Source organism: Diceros bicornis, chromosome 1, assembly GCF_020826845.1.
Source record: "Diceros bicornis minor isolate mBicDic1 chromosome 1, mDicBic1.mat.cur, whole genome shotgun sequence".
In the NCBI taxonomy this organism is placed as follows: Eukaryota; Metazoa; Chordata; class Mammalia; order Perissodactyla; family Rhinocerotidae; genus Diceros; species Diceros bicornis.
Window position 1 is genome coordinate 62,023,972 of NC_080740.1, and position 24,301 is coordinate 62,048,272.

At 37.9% G+C, this 24,301-nt stretch overlaps 1 protein-coding gene across 2 annotated transcripts in view; it reads left to right on the forward strand.

The window, feature by feature from the left end:
* The window catches only part of KCTD16 (potassium channel tetramerization domain containing 16), a 232,175-nt gene that overhangs the window by 25,542 nt on the left and 182,332 nt on the right, over window positions 1–24,301 (forward strand). The window lies entirely within an intron of this gene.

Consider the following 24,301-nt stretch of genomic DNA (forward strand, 5'->3'; position numbering starts at 1 on the left):
GGAACTTGGAAGGGATGGTTCCATGGAATTTTATGAAATTGATGGGTAGTCTGGTATGTCTAGAACAAAGGATAGTAGAGATCATGTTATTAATTACACTTACCTAAAAATCATGGACATAGCTCTTCCCATAGTGATGTAGAGATAATATAAAATGTGAACAACTCATATTTTGTGAAATAGAGCTAAAGATTATGAAAGATACCATCTTAGAGAAACTTGCTTCTAGGATAGTAAGGTAGGAAGGAAAATTTGGGAAAGGCATCTGGGTGCATAGCTTGCAAAGCACATAACTTTATTTGGTAGGGAAGGAAAGATCTAAGAAAATGATTTTAGTTGCTGGGACCTGGGGAAGGCATCATGGGATAAGCATTGGCTGGGAGAAAGGAGACTTATTCTGCTACTAACTGGGTAGTGATCTAGGAAAGTTCCTTGACCTTGTGGGTCTCAGTTTTCTCATTTGTAAAGTAAAGGCCTTGGACTAGGTAATCTTCAAAGTCTCAAATGTTAAGGGTTTATCATATTGGCAATGGCTATCTCAGTACTGGACTATGTTTTAATGACTTGCCTGCTCCCCACTGAAAAATGTCCCATGGCTAATATATGACAGGTCAGATGGTTAGGTACCAATGACCACCCTAGATGGATGGAAATACTATTAAATCTCTACTTTGATTCTCTGTCTTCATTGTTTCTTCTCATCAATCCTAGGTTCTTGGGTGTTCTGTGTCCCTACCCAGAACATTTCTCCCACTCTGAAAGTCTGGTTGCCTGTGGCTTCGCCACTTACATGCCTTTATTTGGTCTTGATCAGGATGAACATCAAGCACTAAAACAATTTCCAACCAAGTTGGTTTGTCGCTGGTTTCTCATCCCATTAAAGAATGGTCGCTATTTAGATCACACGCCACGAGGCTGCTGTCCTTGCTATCATAACTGTGATTTGGCATATTGATGCAGTATTAAATTCCAGTTGAGCAGATGGTGCCAGGATTTAAACTTATGCTTATCAGAATACAGATGGTCCAAACAGTGAACTTATCTGTTGGTTATTTTTATTAGAGCAGGTTAAACATAAATGACTTTGCATCATATCTCTTTTGTGACTTTTGTTTTTCTGGTGATTACAAATGGTTTCTCCTATTCTTTATCCTTTTGTGGACAGCGTTTGATTTTAGTTAATATACATTTTCCCTCAATGTTAACCCAGATTGTCTCCCTTAAACCTGTTTTATTTGTTTTCCAGTTTTTCTGGAATAGGAAAAAAAAAAGTCCATGCTGTTAATTAGTCTGGAAGAAAAATCTCTGTGGTTGTCAAGAGTTCCTAATCACACCCTTCCATCCCCTACTCCCAGTGAAAGTTGTCAGTATCACAGCAGAACTTGGCACACAGGATCTGGAAGGGCTCGTGCTCACTTTAGAGATGAGAAAACAAAACAGAGCATCAGAGAAACTGAGTGATTTATCCAAGGTCACATTGAAGTTTGTGAAAGAGTCAAGGCTAGAATGTGTCTTCAAATTCCTGTTCGGTGCTCTTTTCAGACACCACACAGCCTCCTGGAACCACTCCGGTTGCTTAGCATCAGATACTGTTACTAGCGACTGGCATTTTTCCCATGTGGGGAAATTGATGCCATCACTATGGAGAACAAACTCTCTGCCAATTTTCTGAAAAACCACAAGTTCTGCAAACATTTCATGGTTCTGATTCTGAAGGTGGGGCTTGTGCTACCAGATGGCTATGGATTAAAAGAAGGAGATGCTGCACTGAAGGAGGTGGGAGCAATAAGGCTGCTGTACAATGTAGGCTAACAGGAGAAGCAGGTCATAGGGTGCTACAGCTGAGTAAGACTTAGGAATGAAAATATTTCAAATAGGTTTCTGTTCTTTTCTTGAAGATTTTCAGGGATGACTTCTTAATGTCCCTTAGTAATCTATTTTAGTGTTTCACCACCCCAAGAGTCTATGATCTCCTCTTACTTTCATTTAGGAGCATTGGTTTCCTTTAGTTTGGTAACTTTAAGTCAAATGTTGTCACTTCTTTTCTTTGGAGGAAGTGAGAATTGCCTAGGGAGTGTGACAAAGTGAGGATTAAAACTTGTCCAGATAAAAGGCTTCATTTGAAGAGTGTGAGAGTAACCAGGCTTCATCTCATACTTTTCCATGATCACCTGGTCTTGTGGACTCGTGTCAGTGATAGGTCTTTCTCCTTTCTCACGAATGCAGTGTGTTAATCTCTTCCACAGCCATGCTCTCTGTTGGGAAGAATTGGGTTATAAGATGCTAAGACCTGAAAGAAGGATGATGTAATTTGCTTTCATCCAAAACAATTAATTTGAGCTCTTTTGGCACGTCCTTCAGCATCATTTTTTGAGTTGTCCCCATTCAGCAATTCCACAAATGCTTATTGAGTGCCTTGTTGGTGCTAGGTACTAGGGGTATAACTAGGGCAAGACAGATGCTTGCCTGCAAGGAGCTTACAGTCCAGGCCTGGATTCAGGCAGGTAGGGAGATGATTGCAATCCTTCATGATACACACAGTGCTGTGAAAGGAGCAAGCGTGTGCGGCTGAGAGGGCTCACAGGGCAGGGGAAGCCTGCAGGAGCCGTGCAATAAATGCTTGTTGAATGAAAAAGAGACCTAAATGGCAACTTACTAATTGTGTGATTTCTGGCAAGTCTGGGCCTCAGTTGTCTTATCTGCAAACTGGGGATAATAATACTTTCCAGACAGCCTCTCAGAGTTTTTATGAGAATCAATTAAAATAGTACACTTAAAAGCACTTAAGAAACCATAATGCTATGTAAGGCAATTGTTAAAAGAAATGATGTGCTCTTCCTGGTGTTGTGTGTGGCCATGGTGTCTTTGTAAGAATATGGAAGTTATTAAGAATTTTGGGTAAATTTCCTGAGAGAATGGATTTCAGCCAAAGAAATGTGTCTGTAGAAGTCCCTGAGAGACTTTATTTTAAAGTGTCTTCTTTATAGGACAAAAACACATGACATAGACCCCAGAGACAGTAGTAAGGAATCTAATTGAGTTTGCATTTGGAGTGAAGAGGATTCTGAAAGACTTTTATTTCTTTTTTAAAGGGCTTTTAAGGATATGTTTACCTCTTCAAGACCTGTTTTGACAAGCCTCTAAATTCCTAGTGATTAAATCCATGGTGTCACCAGATTCCCGTAGAAACACTTAAGAATAGCATAATCATAAACTACCGTGCCTTTTTGAATTCCTAGTATGTGCTCAACATTGATGCCAAGGAAAATCTAAGAAGGAACAAGGTGATCTTTACCCTCGAGGATCTTAGAGTCTAATTGATGGAACATGACTACCACACATAAAATAATAGTAAATGATAACTACACAATGTATGAATCATATGCAAAATTGGGGGTTAGAGAACTTATTTTGGGTTTATGAAAGCACTGAGATTCCATTGGCACTTGGAGGAGGGATAAGATTTGGATAAAGCTGAGTGGAATGGGGGAATTATTAATCTTTCCAAGTTAAATAAAAGGCATAAACTTTGGAAATGAATAGAGTGAATAGTGCCAGTTTCTGGGATAATATTAATGGTTTCGATATATTAAGTGCTTTCTATATGCCAGACATAAGCTAAGAGCTTTACGTGTATTACCTCATAACAATCCTGTGAATTTGGTACTATTCACATCCCTATTTTACATATGAGAAAATTGAGGTTCAGAGAGATTAAGTAATGTCATTAGACACATAACTATGAAGGGAAACCAAATTGGCCACTCCCAAATTTGTCTCTTTAACATGAGGATTATTTTAGGCTGATTATTTTTAAGGAACAAAAGACTCAAAGTTTTTCTTGTTACCTCCTCCTTAACTGCCTAAAAGAATTTAGATAAATGGCCTATAGCAGGAACAGAGCTATCACCAGAGATATCTACAAAGAATATGGGCTGAGTGTGGTGGGGGAGACTCGGTAGGGCCTAGAGATCAGAGTACTCATCAGGGCCCATTGCCTCTGTGTGGCATGGCAAACATTTGTTTACCAAACATTTCTTTTCCATCTCCATGCGAATTACCTTCCTCCCCTTTGAAGTCCCAGACCTCTACCCCAGCATCCTCTTTTGTCTTGAGCTGAAGATGGTGTTTAAGGTGGTGGCTTTGGCCGTTTCGGCAAGTTACTCAGTTTTCCTTGTTCTCTCCTGCGTATACAGTTATTAAACTTTGATTTTCTCCTGTTAATCTGTCTCCTGTCAACTTAATTCTTAGACCAGCCAGAAGAACCTAGAGGAGTAGAGGAAAATTTCTTCCTCTCCTGCAGCTAATAAGTGGTAAAATCAGATTTTAAATTCAAATATATCTGATCCTGAAGCTCATGGTATTAGCCACTATATTATGCCACCTTCTGACTTTGTGTGCATCAGAAGGGTTTCAAATGAGTAACTCACATCTACTGAGGAATTAGTCAGCATTTTTGAAATGTCCCAAGTATCTCTTTAAACTAGAATCTTCCTTCTTTCTTTCGTTCTTCATTCCTTCCTTCATCACAATGTGTGGTGGCCTTTTTTTTTCCTTTGTATTTTTAACAATTTTTTAAATTTTGAGATAATTTAAGTCTAAAAGAAGAGTTGAAAAAAATAATACAAAGTCCCTGCCTACCCTTCATATTCAGCCTCTCCTTATGTTAACATTTTACGTAACCATAGAACATTTACCAAAACTAAGACGTAAAACTTAGTGCGTTACTATTATCTCAAGTATGGAATTTATTTGGATTTCACCAGTTTTTCCACTAATGTCCTTTTTCTGTTAGAAGATCCAATCCAGAATCCTACATTGCATTTGGTAGTCATGTCTCCGTAGTATCCTCCAATCTATGACAGTGCCTCGGTCTTTTCTTGTCTTTCAGGACCTTGACACTTTTGAAGAATATTGGTCAGTTATTTTGTCTAATGCATCTCAATTTGGGTTTGTCTGATGTTGTCTTATGATTGGATTGAGATTATGCATTATTGGGAAGGATACCAGAGAGGTGATGTGTCCTTCTCAGTGCTTCATATCAAGGGGTACTGGATGACAACATATGGTTTAAAAATGTCCCTCAATACTACTGGATTGTTTAGGCTAATGAGGAGAAAAATAAGGAAATGTATTTCTGAAGAGAATAATAGCTGGGTTGGGGTACAGGGGATGGAATAGGGAGGTGATGAGCTTTCCTCCCTGTGTCTTGTCCTTCACACTATCAAGTCATGCATAGGGCCTGGGGTCCTCTTCTTAACTCTGAAATTCACTCTAAAGGGTCTTAAGCTTTTGTCTGAACCTGATTGTCTGCTTCAACATCTTGGGGATAGTGATAGTGGAAAGAAGGATGCTAAATGAGTAAAAAGCATTCCAAATAATGCAGTTTCCCTCTGACCTTCATGCTTTCAAAACACTTTTCAGGAGCATTAAAGGATGGAGTTGAAAACAGGACATGCAACTTTCATTAGGGTTGAGGTGGAACGTTTATGTTGAAGGCACTCATGTCTGGGAATAGCAGGATATTACAGTAGAGCCACTCTTCTCACAAGAGCCTTTGAATTTTACACATAATGTAGACTGGAAATTGCAATCAGATCAATTAAAGTCATGGTATTTTTTACATTAACCTCTTCCTTAATCACTGACTTTGGTGGATATTTTAATTTTATTCAAGGAGGCAAATAAGTCTTGTGTGTGAATAAAAATGAAAGGATTGTGAGCATAAAGACTTTATTGCTAGTGCTGCCCTGTTGAATACAGTGATTTTCTGGTTACCTGATCTGAAATGAATCATAAGTCAGTAGCATAAAAAAGCACAATACAATAATTCAGGGCACCATGTTTTGCCTACGAAGCATAAATATTTGAACATTTGCATTCCCGTTTCTGAATGAGTGGATTAAGTAGCTATGAAATACTAACTCGTGTTCTTTCAGGTATGTTTGAGATATTACATTCAGTCTTTACCCCCCAGGGAAAAAAACCCACAAATCCTTGTGTTATATAAAATGAAAAGAATCTCATTTCAATGTCTTGCTTCATTTAACTGGTGCCATGTCTATGATACGATATGGCAACCATATTGCAGTTGAGAATTTAAGGTTCCCATTCTGTTCTTGAGAGGAACAGTACATAAGTGCGCCCCGCTTGACCCACTTTCTCTAAAAGTTGTTTGTAAGTTGAAATTTATAAATTCAGAAGCAGAGTTGGCAATCTAAAGAGTTTTGTGTTTTTTTTTTTGGAAGGGAAGACAATGTGTTGTTTTGGCATATTGAACCAATATCGATACAGTATTATTAACTAAAGTCCATAATTTATTCAGATTCCCTTGGTTTTTACCTTTTTCTGTTCCAGGATCCCATCCAGGATGCCATATTACATTTAGTTGTCTTATCTCCTTCAGCTCCTCTTGGCTGATGTTCTTCTCATGATTTAGGCTAGGGTTGTGGGCTTTTGAGAGGAAGACCACAGAGGTAAAGTGCCATTTTTATCATGTCATATCAAGGGTACACACTATCAACGTGACTTATTGCTTTTGATGTTGCCCTTGATCATTTGACTGAAGTAGTGGTTGTCAGGATTCTCCACTATAAAGTTACTCTTTTTTTCCCCTTTCCACACTGTACTCTTTGGAAAGAAGTCACTATGCAGAACCCACACTTAAGGAGTAGAGAGTTATGCTCCTCCTCAAGGGCAGAATATCTACATAAATTATTTGGAATTATTCTGCATGAGGGATTTGTCTCTTCTTTCCAATTTATTTCTTTATTCAATCATTTATTTATGTTGTGGACATTTATTTTACACTTTGAGTTATAATGCAACTTTATATTATAACTTTATTAGTTTTGTTGCTCAAGTTGTTCCAGCTTTGGCCATTGGGAATTCTTTCAGTTGGGTCCTGTATTCCTTTGACATACCACCATCCTTGTGGGTTTTTTGTTTTTGTGTTTTCTTTTTTGAGCACATCATTATTTTCTGGTACTACAAGATCCTTCAGGCTTATTTTGAGTATTTCCTACCCCAGTCCTAGGATCAACCATTTCTCCAAGGAGCCCTAATTTCTTTTATTGGGTAATGGTATTAGAAATCAAGATCTGGATGCTAAGTGAGCTCATTGCTACTGAGGTGACATTGCTTCTAGTCGCTCTCACCTGACAGAGCAAGAACATATACGTGCGTATACTAACCATGTATGTATATAGATATCTATAAATATTATATATGTGTAAATATTATATAGATAGTGTAACCATCTATATCTACATTAAGCTATATATGAGTTCATACTGTCTTCAGCTCTAATCTGTCGTGCAGGGGTTATTCTAGGTTTCTCCCCTTGCTTATCTGTAAACTCTCTCTCCAGCAGTGAGAAACCTGCTCCCACTAACTGCCATCTATTTATATAATTGTTCTATTCCAGTATGCATGTATAACAAATTCAGAATGGTTAACTTGTACTCCGTGGGACACAACTTTACCAACTAGAGAACAGTGTTTACATAGTTTCTTCTGCTTTTAGTCTTGCAGACTCCATTCATTTCCAAAGTTATTTAGATCAGCACCTTTTTCCTCCACCCTCCTCAATGAGGTTATTTCATACATTTGCAATATGATCAGATTCTTTTGGTTCTTCTCTATTTTTTTTTTAAATCCTTTGGTTATTTCATGTTGTATTCTGGATATTTTCTTCTAACTTTTATGTTTCTGTTCACTAACTCTTTAATTGGGTTTACTGCACTATTAAAAACCTTCTTTGGGTTTTTATTTTGATTATTATATTTTTCAGTTATGTATTTTTCCACTTGGTTCTTTTTAATAGTTTTCAGTTTCCTGTCTAAATTCTCAATTTGTCTGTCATGTCTTTGAACATGTTAAATGTAGTCTGTCTCATGATTTTATTATTCAGATCCCATGTGAGTTTGTTTATATTGTTTGTTTTTCTCTAGCAGGAGGCTAGGGCCACTAGAAGCCCTGGATTACCTTAACTCAAATTCAAGGGTTGAGATGATTTGAAGCAGGACTGCCATTGTGAAGATTGTTCTATTTATGATTTATAGCTCTTTTGGGGTACCCAAATCAAAGCATGGGGAGTTTCCAGCGTTCTCCCTCCTTTATGGACTCAGGACTCCAATTTTGTCTTTCTAACTCAACGCTCTCAAATCTCTTCTCAGCTTCTTAGTCATCTCTTTTGAGATTGACCCATGCCCAATGACTTCTGTAAGAAGAGGTAGTTGGGTCAAATGATCTGTAAGATCTTTGATTATGGGGAACTGAGTTGTGCTTAAACATAGTTCCTCCTTATTTCTATTTTAGTTGTGAGACTAAAAGTGTACACAGGAAACATTGAGAGCCAGTTGGGTAATGGAGCGCTAAATTGCATTGTATAGACAAATAGAGAATACAAGAGTCTATGTTAAGTTGGTACTTGTACGATATAAAGAATAAGCACAAAACAGATACATAAAGGAAAAACTGGTGAAGGTTGCTGTCAAAGCCATGGAATTGGACTGATTGGCTTCTTTTTCATTTTTATACCTTCATATCAGATATACTCTCTGGTCAGGTTGATATGTGACTCAATCTATTTCAATTTTAACAAAATAATCCCTTTAGTAAACTACATTTGTGTTTTTGTTTGGGGTTGGAGAGACACCTCTATTTTTTAGATATCTTTCCCAATGGGCCTTCAGAGGTGAACCCAATTCCCAGTTCCTCACCTTCCCTTTTCAGATCTGTTAGGAGCCTTGGTGTGGTTAGAATTCTTAACTTTGTGTCTTGTTAACTACGTGGCATTTTGAACTTTATATTTTTTATCAGTTAACTAAACTTAAGTTTAGAATTCTTAACTTTGTGTCTTGTTAACTATGTGGCATTTTGAGCTTTATATTTTTTTATCAGTAAATCAAATGAAATGTAGTAGTGACCATGAAGCTCCTTGAAAGCTGAAAATCACGTATGAATTGTGCATTATTAATATTGTTTTGGCATGTCATCAGATTGTGAACTATGGAGAAAATAAGGTTAGAAAGCTCTGGGTATGGGAAGACAGTGAGGATTATTCTATTAATAGCTGATTGAGACCCTCAAAAACCCGAATCGTGATTTTTTTTTATTTATTCATTTTAACATTTATTCATCCAATTACTTACTTAATAAATAATTACTGAATGTCTTAAATGGCACCATGCTGGATATTGGGATTTGCAAAGCAATATGCACACAATCTTTGTCTTTAAGGAGTTTACAGTCTACTGAGGGAGATAAAAATTAATCAAAGAATCAAATTAATAAATGTGACGTTATAACTGTGATAGATACTTTGAAGGAGAGGACTATGTTACTGTAAGAGTATATGATGAGGAAATGGAGGGTTTGACTTGGTCAGAGAGGTTAGGGAAAGTGTTCTCGAGGAAGTGATAGTTGCTGTGAGACTTGAAGTATAGGGATTGGGAAGATCCCAATCCCAAGGAAGTAAGAGTATTCCAGGCTGAAGGACTACCATCTGCAAAAGTCCTGAGGTGAGAGGAAGAACGACATGTTCAAAGACCTTAAAGGAGTCTAGAATGTCTGGAAGGCAGGGGCAAAGATGAAGTGGGACATCAGATGGAGTTGAGAGACATGCAGGGTTCAGCCCCAGCAGAGCTTTGTGGCCGTGGTAAGGATACTGGTCTTCATCCCAAGGGCAATGGGGGAGCCACTGAACAGTGCAGGGGAATGACACAATGATGAGGGTGCTGTATCCCAGAGATCAAGTGACATTTGGACAGAGAAATGGTCATCAGCTAGCTGAGTCCTCTATTTTCTATCATTATGTTCACAGAGAAGAGTAATCGAATGTGAACTCTTTAATACCAAGCAGAATTTGTAAGTTTATGCCTAGGAGTGCCTTTTTGAAAAGGCACTGAATATAATTCCAGGTAGCATTAAAAAATCATCAGACAATGTCCATTTGCTTAATGAGTAAATGGAGGCTATTTTGCAGAAGTCATTAGGATAAAAAGAAGCCAAATTTGGCTTTGAGTTACATCTAATAAACATTCATTTAAAGAACAAAATATGGAGAATATCCAAACAATCAAATTCCTTCTTCAGTTGAGAAGATGTAATTTCAGTAAAATCTTAAAAGATGCAAAAGAAAAGCCTTATGGATATCTAGAGAATATATTTTGTGCAGAAAGACCAGGAGGAGCAAAGGCCCAAGGTGGGAGTAGACATGAGTGTTTACAGAGCAGCAAGAAGACCAGCGTGGCTGCAGCGGAGTAAGTGAGCAGAAAACTGGCAGGAAATGTGGGAAGAGAGGTGAGCGGGCTGGATGATGTCACACCTCCTAGAACATTGTGAGGACCTTGACTTTGACTCTGAGGTGGGAGAACATTGGACGGTTTTGGACAGAGAGATAATGTCATCTGACTTTCATTTTAACAGGCCCCTCTGGCAGCTGTGTTGAAAATAGACTGAAGAGAGACAAAGTTGAAGGCAGGGAGACAGTTAGGAGGCCATTGCAATCTTCCTGGTGGGGGATGAGGAGGACTTGGGCTATGGTGATAACAAAGAAGAAGGTGAGAAATGGCCTCAGGCTTTGCTGATGAATTGGATGAGTTAAGGATGCCTTCAGGGTCTTGTTCTGAAAACTGGAAGCATATAATGACCGTTTCTGAAAGAGAGAAGACTGTTAGAGAGAAATCTCAATTTTGGACATGTTGACTTTGAGATATCTGTTAGTCTCCACTGTGGAAAAAACTTTTTAAAGCTAAATATTGCCTGCCTCTGTTAACGAAAAATTCAGTGTTATAACGTTAACAAAGACTCTGCCTCTTTGCTTGGTCTAATCAAAAATCTTGACCATGCAAATCAGATTAAGTCACTTTCCTATTTAGCACTATCCAATGGCTTTCCACTGAATTTAGAATAAAATCTAAATTCTTTACCACAGTCTCCAAGAGCCTTCCTGTGTGTATTACCTGTCCAACTTACTTTGTAACACCCTCCTCTTCATTCATTATGCTACTTCTGTAGGGACTTTATTTCTGCTTCTTGAATATGCAAAATCATTTCTGTTTTAGGAACTTGCAGTTGCTGTTGTCTTTCTGGAATATTCTTCCCACTTTTTTTTTCTTCTGTACTAGAGACTCTGTGTGATCATTCAGATTTCAGGCCTTGTGTTATCTCCTCAGAAAGTTCTTTTGTAATCATTCCTACTTTTTTTTTCTTCTGTACTAGAGACTCTGTGTGATCATTCAGATTGCAGGCCTTGTGTTATCTCCTCAGAAAGTTCTTTTGTACTTCATGGTACTTCTCATCCTCTGAAATTATGCATTTATTTATCTACACGTTCATTGATTGTCTCCCCCCAACCTTCCCCACGAGGTATCTTATCTGACTAGTTTGCCACTGTATTCTCAGCACCTAATACAGTGTCTGGCACATATTAGGCACTCAGTAAATATTTGTTAAATAATTGAATAGAGGTAGGAAGAAAAGGAAGAAGTGGAGAGAGAAAACCCTATTCTCTCTTATAATCAAATAAAAAACATGTATCAAACATTGTCATTATATTGGCTATAATTTTGCCTCCAGTGATGAATGCATTTTATGTTGTAGACCTTACAAATTGCAAAGGATTTTATGTGGGATTTTCTATTCACAATGCATAGTCAATAGGTAGGGCCATCCCCATTTTACATATGAAAATGAGGCTCACAGGGACCAGATTACTTCCTGGAGCTTACTCTCTCTTTAAGCGACAGTCTGACCTGACCTGGAATCCATGTCTCCTGACTTTGAGTCTGGTATTCCTTATACCATTTTAGTTCTCTATGATACCACAGGCACTGATATTGTCACAAGAAGCAGCATGTAACCAAATGGGTCAGATAAAATTAGAAGTAGTCTCAAATTTTGCTGACTTGAGTCTTTGCCTGTTTTTAGAACCAAAATCAGATTTATTAATATCTTCTGGCTCTGGTATGTTTAAAATAACTTTCTTTAATTTACATACATATTTCTCAGACTGACTGTTGGCAGTGTAACTGGGAATACAAGAAATCTCGCAGGGAACGTGTTCCTTTTAAAATTTTTACCTAATTTTTCAGCTCTGAAGCTTTATAAAAATCTCAGAGAAGCCTGAATAAGTTTGAATATGTTCACAAACCACAACACTTTCCACAGCACTCATTGCGAGACAAGGGGTTGTGAGCTGTTACCACCTGGGGATATTTCTGGCAGAGCTCTACAGAAGAGGACCCACCACATACTGGCACTTTCAGTAGTAGTCTACTTCCCTGTCAATTGACCCACGGGCAAAAATAATGCACATTTAACAGAGGTGGTGATTCAAGGGGGCGGGGGAATCCTTCCAGGGATTCTGTAGCCCAGAAGTCATGAAATTGACATTTTACTTTAGGATTCTTTGCCTTTACCTACTTCACTTCAACAAACATTGTGCTCAGAACTGTGTGTGTGTTGGGGTGGGTGGGTATTCAGAGATGCAAAATCTAGCCTTTGTTCTAAGAAGTACATAGTTTAGTAGGGAGATATAAAACTTACTCTCAAACAACAATAATGCAAATTAGAATTTGGAATAGATGCAGCCTAGAATGGATGGTTCAAAGCTTGCTCCTTGGAGTCAGGCAGACTTGAAGCTCAGGTTGTGACTTTACTACTTATTAGTTGGGTTGTTTTGGACAAGATATTTAACCTCCCTAAGATTTGGTTTCCTCATCTGGAACATTGGGGTAACAATACCTATGTGTATTATTACACATAATTGTATTCATGATACATTTGTGTAAATGGATTAACACAGTTCTTGGCACATAGTAATTGATCAATAAATGTTAGCCTTTATAATTATTATATATCTGTATATATATTTTAAAATGGTTTCAGTTTCCCCTCTGCTCTTAATAAGTGACTGCATTTTACACTGAGGAAATGCCATTAATAAAGCTGTGACGGGGGAAAGTTCAGGATGTGTGGGGGAAGTGGCCAGTCCCAGTTTGGCCAGAGTCTGGCATCTGTGTGGAGAAGTCTTGAAATATAAGAGATAAATCTAGAAGGCTCAATTAGGGTGAAGCTTGAAGAGTTTTGAGTGAAAAACTGAGGAATCTATATTTAAATCAACAGGTATGGGCAGGTAGTGAAGGATTGTGTGCTGTATAAGAGGAAGTTCTAGAGCCAAACTAGCTGGGTTCACACCCCAGCTCCACTGTTTACTGCTGCATGATGTTGGGCAAATTATATAATTTCCCTCTGCCTCAGTTTCCTTATTTGCAAAAATATTACCAACATCATAGGTTCATTGTGAGCATTATGAGATACTACATGTTCATTATTAGCTGAAAGCCTGGCAAAGCAATAAATGGTACCTATTATTATTATTATTTGAACAGAACTGAGTAGTTGATTTGCAAGTAGCAGAAATGACAGACAGCCCTTTCAGTGTTATTTTATAACTAAAATGGGCATGACAATGAATTTTGAGTAAGACTGCCATAAAAAGTGACATTTTAAACCTCTTCTCCAATCCCCAAAGATTTGATTGTTTTCCAAGAATTTCCTGACCATTTATGCAGTCAACTTCTGGCTGGAGGTGATGTTCAGAATTTCTATGCACAGTGGCATATGAAGATGCAATGTATGTAGACAAACATGCCATTGGCAACTTACAGTTTGTGATATATCAATGTGGTGTATGTAGTGTCAGGGAAGAGGGAGAATCCCCCTCCACCCTTTCCCTTAAGGTTCTTATGGCTGGCCAAATAATTAAAAGACAGGTTAGCAGTAGAAAATAATACCAAGTTTAATAACATGTATACATGGGAGAAACCAGAGAAACTGATTTTCTCAACACAATGGCAGAGATTCTCCTCTTAAATACTATCTTCAGCTAAAGATAAAGGAAGATGTTGGGGGTGGTAGTGATTTGGGATTTCAGAAGGGAAGAAGACAATTCACATGGAGAGGGAAATCTAAATGTTTGTCAGACAGTTCTTTACAGGGCCACCTATAGAGAATGTGGCCAGAGAAATCACAGTAATCAAGAGTATGTAGATTTAAGTCGTAGTCTTCTGTCCTGATAAGAACTTCTAGAGATAAGGTCATCCCCGCCTCTTTCTAGTACACAGAGGGAGATACCTTTACAAATGTAAATGTTTGGTAAACAGAACTTTGAAAAGAATGGGCTTAGTGAGGACCCTGCCAGCCTGTCCATACACAGAATTAAATTCCTTTAGGCAGTTAGTGGGGGAGGTCAAATGTCTGTCAGAGAAAATAATCAAGTTAAAGAGCTATATTTCAGGGTGGACAATTTTGATCTCCCAGAGTAGTAAATCTATTCCTGAAAATTTGGGTGTACATTAGTTTTTATAAATTGAATATTTTAAGCACAAAAAGAGAATTCTTTCTTTAGAAAACCAGTATCATTAATTTATTTTTAAAATGTAAAAGAGACCACCACCCTTTTTATCATCTTTCTAAATCTAAGTGTTCATTTATTTGAGTAGGCAAAAGGCTGCATTAACAGTATCTACAAAATAGCACTATGGAGAGGGCTACCTAAAGCCAAATAAGAATTAATCTAGATTTTTTTTTCTTTTCTACCTTTTCAGAAAATCTACAGTTATTTCAATCTGCCATTAGGAATTTTCAGTGTCAGTTTTCTTTAGGGGCAAACATTAGACGGGTGGCCTTAGTGCTTTTCATGAAAAGTCAAAGTAGATGAATAATAAATAGGAATGTCACTTTCCTAGGAAAACTCAAAGAACCAAAAGTGTTCACCTTTGATTAGTACAGGCTAGGGTGACAATTGGCATCTGCACTCTCACAGGTGAATTCTTTTCTCAGTGGGATTCAACCAGATCACAAAGAATCATTCCACTGAGTTCTTTTGATTTTAGGGAGATAATGAGGCTTATGTCAGAAAACCTGAATGGAACATTTTGCTGGAAATGATGTGCACTAGATCATGTACATTAGGCAGGTCTCGAGGCAGAGGCTGCGTGTCAGGGGAGCTTCATCGATCTCTAATTCTCTCTAACTCAGTGATTTGAGCATGGCTCTCACAGCCTATGGCAGGTTTTTTTGTTCTCATCTTGTTTTTCTCATTCCTTCCCCACACCCCGCCCCTCTTTTCCTTCCTCGCTGTGAGTTGATGTCTCTAATATCAAGAACACATTTGGTCAATGACCAACAGGAACTCAATAGGTCATTTCTATGACCTATTGTTTAAAGCCAGACCTGCTTGGAGCCATTTCTAATTTTCTTAATAAAGGGGGTGGAGTTGAGTATTGTAATTTAGATGTATCCATTTGGGAAGGGATTACCAGCTACATCGAGGATACTTTATGCTTGAAGATCCATGGTCATCCTGCCGAGTCCCACACCAAACACTCTTTTCATTGTCATCTTTATCCCTAAGCTGATGTGTTTTTTCCTCCTACCCACCACTTACAGGTAGATCCATATCTACCTGTATTACGTATTTATATAATATATAATTATCTATTACAAATAGATATTCTATATCTCACTTCTCTTCTAGTCATGTAATATTGGAATCTGGGTATCAGTAAACTTTTTTTTTTTTTTTTGGGTTGAGGAAGATTGGCCCTGAGCCAGCATCGGTTGCCAATCTGCCTCTTTTTGCTTGAGGAAGATTGTCCCTGAACTAATATCTGTGCCAATCTTCCCCTATTTTGTATGTGGGATGCCTTCACAGCATGACTTGATGAGCAGCGTGTAGGTCCATGCCTGGGATCTGAACCCACGAACCCCAGGCTGCCAAAGAGGAGTGCACAAACTTAACCACTACACCACCGGGCTGGCCCCTAGCATTTTTTTTTTGTTATGATAATCCTCAAACATTTATAAAAATAGTGAGAGTAGTATAATGAATCTCATATCAGAATATATTCTTGTATCTTCATGAGCCCCAGGATTGTGACTAGCACAAGGTAGGTACTTTATACAAGTTTGCTCATCAAGCTGATCGCCATTTATTAAATTTATTTCCCTCTTCAAAAATAGGGAAAAACTTTGTCTAATTTCACTACTTGGAACTCCCCATCCTCCTCTTTTATTTTTGGTTCAAAATGATCTTAGTGCAGTGGCTACAGAAAATAACAGAATCATTTTTTTTAAAAAAGAGGACCTTTTGGGCATCTTCCTGTAGTTTTCTAAAGATCTTATACCAGTTGAGTGGAAAGGGACTTAAAACAGGCTTTTTCCTGTACTAAAAATATATCTGTTATTACAAGTTGAGATTGTGGCTTTTTGAAGGTTCTTGACCCTGAGAAATTAAATGCCTCTGCGAGAGGGAAACAAAATATATACACTGAGACCACATTAAATGCTAATGAAACCTGAAAGCATGTTTTATACTTAGAACTTTAAAAAAAAGTTTTTTCACATAAAAGTTCCTGGGTGTTTTTTCAGGGATTAAAAAAAGGGTTGTTTGCTATGTTTTTACTGAATCGCCCTCCCATTGATTCTCTTGGGGAAGAAGTAGGGAGCTGATTATGGGCACCTCTAGGGTAACAACCTATTGTCTACTGACTTGTGTATCTAAGGGCTGGGTAGGTCTCTGGAGGAAACCAATCTGGTTGGCAAATGCGTATCTTAACACTTACTGCATTATCGGGAAAGGACTTTCCTTGAGATTGAGAATAAGCTGGCAGCCCAACCAGAAGACTTTCTTTGTACTCTTTTGAGTGGATTGACTCTTGCCCCAACTAACTTCTGTTATGAAAGAGGCCAAATTGCCTTTGTCTTTGGAAAGAATGTAGTTCCTGGAGCTCAAAGTGAGTTCAATTCTACAATTATTTCATTTGCTTTAGACAATTGAGGGGCATGCAAAACTACCAACATTTAGCAAAGAGGAAAGCCTAAAACGATCAAAGGATTTTGAGTAAATAAAAACCTTAGAGAATGTCTGACACTTTTACAGATGATAAAATGGAGATTTGGAGAAATTAAGTGACTTGGCTGATGTCGTCCAGACACCTATGGGCAGAGGTGGATCTCTAGAAGCAGGTTCTTGTCTCATACACAAAAACCCGGGGAAATAATACTGTAAATGCCAGTCCAGTACTGCATCCATTTTTTGCTCCCACAAATTGTACTGGGATGGTTTCAAGCCTCGATTGGATAAAATGAGGTTATCGTCATTATGTTGCTATTATCTGGGTTTGAATCCAGGCATTTTGGATGTAGATGCTTCCTTTTTTAAACTCCACTCAGGAATTGCCTGTGGGAATACGTACAGCATCATTTGGACCAAAAAACTGTGCAATGATGGTTCTTTGCAGGGATACAAATATCACATTCTACATTCTATTCCTATTGTTTGGATTCTAAAACAAAAGAAACTTTCAATTACTCTAAACAGTATGGCTTCAGCCCAAATAGTTGACTTCTGTGGACTTCTTTTTTTTCCCATTTGAAAAAAAAAAACAAATGATTAAGGAGATTACAAGGTCTGATGCTAAGAGAAAGATTGTCAGAACATCTGTTTGAGGTAAATCTGTTGGGGTTCTGCGAACAGAATCATCCATAGGTTAGCTTTTAGGTACAGAGAATAAATTATATTCACAAGGTTCATTATTTCCTGCACTGTGTTAGGGAGGACAATATAAAGAAAGACTAGCAACTGAGACCTCCAAAAAGTCTCCAAGGAGTCTTTTAGTAGTGGTTGTCTGCCTGATTTCCTCTGGAGTAGACAAAGAGGAGGGCCTTCTTAACAACACTGCAAAAGCAACAAGAAGTCCTAGAAGACCTAGTGACTAAAATGGGAAGTTTTGGGGCCATTCGTCATGTTGCTAGAAGAAAATCATTGTTTAATAGAAATTTTGGGACTGTCATATTATGGCATGTAACAAATATGAGCTATCAGTGGAATTAGATGTGAGGTAAAATTGAGGCTCAGATAATAGGTGTGATCAAAATCTTCCAAACAGAACTTGAGAAGGTGTTTAGTGATATCTTAAAATATCTAAGCTATTAATAGTCTTTTTGAATGGGGAGTAGTGAGAAATCAGAAAGTGCTAAGTGAACAGTGTGGCAATAAATTTTGCTTTTTGTAAAGTAATATGTAGATCAAAATCACTAAGATATTTTTGTATCTCATTTATCATTCTACTTTATATTTGAGTTATTTATATATATGTATCTGCATCCCTGCTAGATTGTAAGTTCTTAGAGGGTAAGAGCATGTACATTATTTACTCTGATATGCCCATAGCACAATATTGAACAAGTGAATTCAAGGAATTGTTTTTATTCTAAAACACTCCTGCCACCACCATAATAGAGGAGACTCAATTTCATAGAACTGTAAGAAAAAGCTTTTTATAAATGTTCATGAATAGTGAAACTAACCACTGTTTATCTGCAAGACAAGACCGATCCAACTGAAGACTCCTAGAGGTAGCGAACCACTAAGACAAACATGTTTGTTTCAAGTTTGCAAATTCTAAAATAATTTCAAACAACCATTTCTCTTCTTTTCGTCCCATGGACTAATCAGCAGGGGTTTAGGCGTTGTTTCTTGTTAGACTCTTGGGAGTCGGGTTATCATGATTTATCATGATAAGTGGTGTGGTATTTGGGACTGACGTCACCTGGGATGACAGCATCATCTACCAGGCCCATAAGCTGGTAGAACTCTGCAAAACCTAGATTGCCTGAAGCTGCTTAGATAATTTAGATAGCCACATTTTCCCCTTGAGTATAGGTGCATCCATCTTAATTCATAGAGCTGTACTTCAATGTTTCAATTTCACCAACATTTATACTATTTAAGATTATTTATTCTCCTATGCAACAAATATATACAGAATAATTTCTATTCTGACGACAAAGCAAGAAGACACCATGTTACATCCTTGAAATGAGTAAGATCAAGACATAGTGGCCAATGAGATGGAAGAACTACTGTATGAAGGCGGTGTCCTACATACACTGGACCTTCAGTAAGTACCTGTGCACTGTAGTTCCTGCTCTCAAAAAAACTTATAAGTGAGTAGATAGGTGTCATGGTTTGATCATAGGTATTTATCATGTTATTTAAGTTAGTCATTAGAAAAATATAAAACACTTTATACATACCCTAAAAGTGCATATATAAAAGATGCCAACAGGGCTTGTGCTCAAGGACCTTTCCTTCAGCTGGGGAGACAATATCTAGTATGGTTAAATGTATAACCAATGTGTAATGGGATTAAAATGTTAAATAACACAAGAGATAATACATGATTATATACAGTTGCCATGAAATTAAAATAGACCTTAAGTGCAATATGCACAAATTCATAGGAGAACTAGATCACAATTGCTAAAAGCCCTTGTGTCCTTCCTTCACTGACGCATATACTTTAATTCAAAAGGAGGGAAATAAGGAAATTACTCATGTTTCTTGAATACTTATTACTTTCAAGATTTCTACTACTGAGTTTTTATGCTTGATCTCATTTCCCCTGCACCATTAAATGAATTCAGTGCTATTATACCCATTTTAGGGATGAGGAAATGGAAGCAAGATTTAGTCATTTACTTACAGAAAGATAACTCTAAGTAAATGGTGAAGCTGAACTCAAACAAGTCTCTCTGTCTCAAAGCCCTGCTCTTTTACCACACAACACTCCTACCTGAAAACTTCTGGTGGGCTGTAAAAGAAGATACTAAGCATATTCTTTGGAGAACAGTCAATGGGTTAGCAGGTTAGAACATAGATGCTGCCTGATCAGTATCAAATTGAGATGCTCTTCTAAACAAATAGTGTACCCTATTTCCTTTTCTGTAGTCCCTGCAGCATTTTGATGCCATTTCTAAATGTAGGGGATTTTGAGACAATTTACAGAACTAGTAGCTGGATGCAAAGATGTGCCCGTTTGTAGACCTTGTAGCTAGCCCCCGCTACACACCCCAAGCCTATCTGTTTGTACTCTGCTCAGTTAGGTGACTGAAAAATGAGTATTCCCATTTGTATGGATTCACCCTTTAAAGAGTGTCTTCCTTTGCACAGAAAGATATGTTTTCTTAGCAGGTATATCGTAACATGCTTTGCACTCAGTGGATGCTCAATAAATATTTGATGTTGGCTGAGTAGGTGATGGTGATGACACCCTGAGTTTCTTTCTTTCAAGTCAAGACTATCAGGCTCTTTGCCAATCAAACAGAACAAATAAGTGTCCTACCAAAAGCTAGAGAAAACCCTGCAGTCATCAAGAAGCCACTTATTTTGAAACACTAAGCATTTTCTTTATAGTAACTTAGTCTCTGTTTAGGATGCCTTGCCCACAGGAACTTAGTGGTTCAACTGTTTTCCATCAAGTCATGAAGCTCAATACTATATTGTCAAGGTGATGTATTGGAGGGTGGGACAAGAGTTTACAAATCAGTCCCTAGGGACTTTACATTCCATCTTTCCCACCAATGTGAGTGATAGGCATCTTAAGATAACTAGTTGAAAAGCTGAGAAAACTTTGGCACAAAAAGGAGAAATATAAGCTATGGCACCCAGTGGCCGATGAGTAGATTGACCCCACTCTATTCACACAATTTATGTATGAAGAGACAAGAAGAAATCCTGAGCACTAAGACTGGAGGTAGACAACCTCTCCTGTGGCTCCATGTGCAGTATTCACATAACCAGAATCGTGGATATGGTCTAGGATGCACCCAGTAATGAGCTGGTGCATGCTCATTGACAGCATGCAGGGCTTGACCCGGAAAGAACTCAACTATGCCTGGCCTCTGAGCAGCTAGAAGGGGCCCAGCTGTCTCCTGAGGAAGAGGAGATTTCAGAGGTAACGCAGTTAAAGAAAATCCCAAAGAGATAGGATGGACAGAGAAAGAACACCAAGATCTGCAGTCTTCTGAAGGAGCAGTTCCTCAGGACAAGTATCTTGTCCATTGAAAGTGTCAAGGAGCTCAGTACTCTTTCAGGAAGCAAGGTGCAGTAAGGCAAATAAATCCTTCGTACTCGTTTTGAGAGCAAGTAATAGAATTGTTTATTGCCCACCTCCCTCCCAAAGAAAACAAAATTATAAGGTCAAGAAAAATGTAAAGAAATCTGTTTCGTCATTTGGGCTCAATCACAAGTGTATAATTGGTGTAGCATGTTGAAAAAGATGGTTGCCCGTTTCTTTTTTATTTTAAGCTTGGCTTTTGCCTTGGCAGTTTTACAATTAATGTCTTATTTTTGAGTCTGTATTTACCTTGCTGAAAGAGATCATTATCCTAAGAAAATGTTCTATTCTATTGGTATTATTTCTTAAGTAACTATTAATACCATTTTTATAAATGGATATAATTAACTCATACTGGCAGATTTCTTCGAAATTCTCTCTCTTTTCGCTTTCCTGAGCTTATTCTAATCTCTGACTGTAGCTTGTAAACATCGGTCTAGAATTGATGAAATGACCCGGTTTGAGTCCCAGTCAGCTCAACAACAGAGGCTGTCATGCTTAGGAAGTGAGTATCACTGATGTCAGGTAACAATGAACAAACTAAAGAAAGCATTGTAGAGAAAAAACCTCACAGGCAAATCCCCCTAAAGAGTCCCTTTAGACAAAGCTGGGACTTTAGGAGAGAAACATTAAAGGAAAATAATTACTAGAATAATAAATTATACATGGGATTAAAACACTCGATGTACTGAAAATAAGGAATTTTCTTAGAAGATTAATTTGAAAAATAATGTGCCACAGGCTTCCCTTAAGTGTCCTCAAGCCTGCCTACTCCCTCTCTGCTTCTGTAAAAGGGTAGAATTTGACCCAATATATTATTCACCCTTTGTACCTCTGCAGAAATTCTTTCATCCAGAGATTTCAAAGTGTTTTTACAAATGTAAATTAACAAGCCTTATCACGTCTCTCCATAGAGATGGTTCATTTAGGTAACACAGAAACTTACCTAAGTGGCTTACTCAAGGTCACCTGAGAAGTCCTTTGTGTAATCTGGAAATGGATATTCAAAGTATAAAAATACCTTGCAGCCTCACTGCAGATCCAGGCTAGTTGCATCCCTTGGCAAGCACCACAGGAGGGATGAATAATTTCCTTTAATCTTTACAGTGAGGCTCCTACCAGTTGGCCTTTTCTCAACCTCACCAAGCACCCGCATCCCTGGAAACCCAGACTTCAGCCCTTCTCTTTCCTAAGTTATCTGTCCCCAAAGCTGAGGACAGAATAGGATTTTTATAAGTCACTTTGATTAAATAAGTACTTGGCCCCATTTTCTTTTTTCTCCCCAAACTTTTCAATTAATTCAGTCAACAAATATTTGTTAAACACTTATATTGTTGCCCCTTACTGTGCTAGACACAGGGAACACTGCAGTCATGCTCCTCCCTTCATGGGAAAGACAGACAGTAAACAAGAAACAGATACATTATGGTCGGTGCTATGACGATGACAAACATGGTGGGCTGAGTGAGGTGGGTAGGGATGGATGGCTCTGGGAAGGCCTCTCTGAGCAGGGGACATTTGAACTGAGACCCGGAGCATGAGAATAAGTCAGACTTTTAAAGTACTGGTGGAAGAGTGCTCCAGGCAGTGGGAACAGCAAAGGTAAAGACAGGAGGTCCGGTGGGAAGGAACTTGGTGTGTTAGAAGATGGCCAAAGCTTAGTGAGCTTGGGTAGGAATAGCAGGAGATGTGGCTGCAGAGGAAGGGCAGAGCTTGCGGGCCTTGGGAAGGAGTGTGGATTTTATTCTGAGAACAATAATCAACCCGTGAAGGGTTTTATGCAAGGAAGTAACATGATCTGATTATGTTTTAAAACTAGTAAACTGTGGAGAATATCCTTCCTCTACAAACATTTTTATCTATCTCTACATATTATAAGATTCATTAGGCAGAGCAGGTTTTCTCATGCCTTATAATCGCTGAAGAAATATGGGTAGGAAACTATATGTGTTCTTCCCACTTGAATCCTTACCACTGCAGTTCCCTGAACACTCAAGAGAAGTAAAACATTGTTTGAAAAGGGAAAGACCTACCTGCCTCTGTGGAGCTGATTCAGTATCACTTACATCACTGATTAGCTGGTCTTCTTGTCCTTTTCCCTGAGGAAGCTGCAGTGTTCCTTTGATTCCTCTCTCCCCCTTGCCTGTGATCCCAACAGCACATGGCACAGACCTATGCATTACACTTATCACTTTGTATTGTCATTAAGTGGTTCCCTTGCCTGGATCTTCTGTTTGTGAGCTCTTTGAGGGCTGGTAACTATCTTACTCGCCCTTGTATTTCCAGTCATTGTCATAGAGCCAGGTCCAGAGTAGATGCTCAAAAAATGATGAGCAGATGAATGATCAATGTGGTGGCTGTATAATGGGTTGTCCTGAATCAGGACATAGTTGAGTGTCAAAGGGAATGTGATTAATGATTATGCTGGGACAATAGTGTAAAGTTGGACTGGATCTGTGGAACTGGGATGTATGGTCACCTTGATAATCATTTTAATGAATTATGAGCAAAATTGTGAACTCTTCAATTCTGGAGATCTTTTGGATTTAGTACTCCACTTACCCAAGCTGGTTTAGACCGATGGTTCTCAAAGCATGGGAGACATAATAGTATAGGAAATGTTTGTAGGTGGCTAAGGCATCAAGATTAAATAATATAGATTTATGCTTTCATAGCGTAATTCCCTTTTCAATTCTACTTTAGCATTTTTAATTTTGACAAGGAGAAACTCTCAGTTTGGTGCTATATTATTTTTCATTCCCTCTAATCCCTGTTAATTTTTCTTTTTTTAATGAAAAGTGAACAATCCTCAGGATCAAAGTGTTTGAACAGGAAATGGTATTTGGCTAGAATTTAAGATTATATTAATTATATATTTTTCTGCTTTCCTTTTCTTTGTGGCAAATTATGATCATTTTGCAGGTAGGATTGGGCTATAAAATTTCGTTTTTCAGTTAATCTTTGAAGTAAAAACAATACAATATATATGATATAGGTCATACACAGATTTTGGCAAAAACCATGAAGTTGATGTATAAATGACTGATGTTTGGGAAACTAGATCAGACCAATGATTCCTAGCCTTGTTTTTGAGGTTACCTTGAAGGTCCACATGTATTGGAAAATATTCATATGAAATTAATTTAAATTAAAGTAATTTAGGAAAATAAATATGCCATGTATATATATTACTTTTATTTATTCTTATAATCTTTTTCTCATTATAAAGATTATGCATGCTTACTGTTGGAATATGATCCTGGAAAATACATAATGGCATAAAGATGAAAATAAAAAATACAGAATACTGCAATTGAGCAACAAACACA